The sequence below is a fragment of the Delphinapterus leucas genome, chromosome 9 (genome assembly GCF_059928025.1).
Source record: "Delphinapterus leucas isolate spDelLeu-1000000601 "Yukka" chromosome 9, BTC_Dleu_Yukka2, whole genome shotgun sequence".
Classification (NCBI taxonomy): Eukaryota; Metazoa; Chordata; class Mammalia; order Artiodactyla; family Monodontidae; genus Delphinapterus; species Delphinapterus leucas.
In genome coordinates this window covers 65,058,865-65,061,391 of record NC_143137.1, presented here as the reverse complement: position 1 = coordinate 65,061,391, position 2,527 = coordinate 65,058,865, and the positions used below count along the sequence as shown (strand labels likewise).

Sequence of the window (2,527 nt, the reverse complement as noted above, 5' to 3'; positions counted from 1 at the left end):
TATTTTAGAATTCACGCACCAACTGGGTATTTGAGTCATTAGGGAATTCTTACTTTTTTTTTCCAGTTTGCTATTGGTATTGTGGTCATATTACAAAAAAGGAGTTCTTATTTTGTATTTATGATAGAAATGCAATATAAGTTAATTTTCTTAAGAATGATATGTGCTTTTTATTTGCTTTGTACTTTATCTTCTAGAATTAGGTGCTTTTTTAAAAATAGGCATTATTACTATATGAAAATCCTTCAATGGCATCTCATTTTTATGTTTATAATATTTCTTAACTTTTTAACAGTGTTAAAAGCCCTACCTACTTTTCAATCAGATTGTTTTGCATTTACTCACAGTCCTGTATTCCAGATATATCAAGGTATTTGCTGTTGAGTTTTTTGATCCAAGACCCTTTTTAGTCCTGTGTATTTGTACTGTTCTAAGTTGAATACCTTCTTCCTTCCTCAGTGTTGCTAACTCCTGCTCTTCCTTAGTAACCAGTGCATATATATATTATTGAAATTTGACTGTATCATACCTCATGGTACATATTCTGGCCCTCCCCACCTCTTTTTTAGACAGTGAGCTACTTGAGAGCCGATATTGTTTCCTAGCTTTATCTGGAGCGGCATATAGTAGGTACTTAAGTGCTGTTAAATGAATGAATACATTTGTAGCCCCAAATCATTTTCTCTTAGCCAGTGGACCTTCTTTACCATGTTTAACTCTTGGAGGAAAAATGTTTCTAACTAAGAACAAAATCTGTATACTTGGAACTGAGGCAGATCATGGGGTTGAGACTTAGATTTCCTCCTTTCCTCTTCCTCCTTTATTGCCCAAATCTTCCTCCACACTTCCCCTAAAAAATTCAAAACTGGAGGTTGGGACAAATGACATGAATTCATTCATAGATGCCCTGTTAAAAACCAAAACCAAAACCAAAACCCTCAATGCCTCTCCATATTTTTTAGCATTAATGACCTTCCGTCTGTCATTTCTTTTTTTTGTTGTTGTTTTTTTGTTTGTTTTCAAATTTCATCTTTTTAATCAACTTGGTGAAAGACATCCTAAACGCTACATGAAACACAACAGAATATTTGTTTCTTCCAGTATTAAGAAAAAAATGACAGACAGATATTTTTAAGAAACTTCTATATAGTCAAGGCAGAGATCTGGAGTAAAAAACACCTCTAAATAATCATGTTCTTCATTTCTTATAGTTACAGTTAGAAATTGCTTCCTAATCACGATTAAACATTGTGTACAGGTGTTTAAAATGTTCCTAGATGCACATTACTTAAAAAAATCAGTATGGGCAAACATTTTTTGCTAGAACCAACATTCCTGAGAGCCCCAACTAAAAAACTGGTAAAAAAATATCCAGACTCCACAAATGTCTCAGAATTTGTCTTTAAATGGGAGAAAACTTAAAAAAAAAAAAAACACATGGAACTTTATGAAAGGTCTTTAACAAGCTACCTTGGGAGCTCTACTCAAAAAAAGAAGTTGATGTAACTAAAACAGATGTTTCAGTGCAGCTCCAAAAATCTTTATAAATACAGCCATTTGGAGGGATGGTGCTGGATCAGAAGAAGTTTTATTCCTTGTGTATCTACCTTAGGTGTACATGCCTCATCTCAGTTGTCATAATTATCCCTGTAATTTCCTCCTGAGTAGTGGTCATAACCACCCTGGCTTCTGCCGCCATAGTCTCTGGACCTTCCATATCCATATCCATATCCTCCAGGTCGGCTGTCATACCTGCCACTTCCTTAGCCCTGGTCCCCACCACCTCTAGAGTAGCTGTGACCACGCCCATAGGCCCCAAAGGCACCCCCTCTTGTTCCTTGGGCCAACTTGCCCGCGTGGTCTCCACGGATCTGACGACCGTCCAGAGACTCTCCATTCATGGCTCTCATGGCATCTGAGGCATGCTCTGGATTGGTGAAGGTGATGAAGCCAAAACCCCGGGATCGCTGAGTCTCCCAGTCCTTGACAACAACCACCTCAGAAATAGGTCTGAAGCTGCTGAAGTGGTCTTCCAGAGCCTGCTCATCAGTGTTGAAGTTGAGCCCTCCCACGAAGAGCTTCCCTTCTTCAGAGGACATGGCGGTAAATTCAAGTCCTGGAAATTAAGTAAAAGGCCGAAGAGACAGCTACTGCCAAGAAGCCGAGAGACTGGGCTGTCATTTCTTTTTGTAGGCTAGACTAGAGTATAATTCACACAGATTTCCCTATTCACAGGAGTATCTGGAATGCATTTTTAGATGAAGTTAATATCACAAATTGTGGCTATCAGTTTTGATATTATCAAAGAAATATTAAAAAGAACTTGTCTATCTTTAATGCAGATTATAATCTTACAGCACAATAGTAAAATAGTGTCTCACAAGGGAGCTCTTTATGCACTGCTGCATTGGAAGTTTATTTGAAGAAGTGGAAGAATTTGATCACTCTTTGGAAATCAATTCAGCTATTTCTCATGACTAAGTTTCCCTTATGCTTAGAAAGAAAGCCTTTATTGTTTTCCCTCAAA

At 37.6% G+C, this 2,527-nt stretch overlaps 1 pseudogene; it reads right to left on the bottom strand.

The window, feature by feature from the left end:
- Nucleotides 1-1,423: 1,423 nt before the first annotated feature.
- LOC111181614 (RNA-binding protein 3 pseudogene) lies at nt 1,424-2,186 on the bottom strand (annotated as a pseudogene).
- Nucleotides 2,187-2,527: the final 341 nt, after the last annotated feature.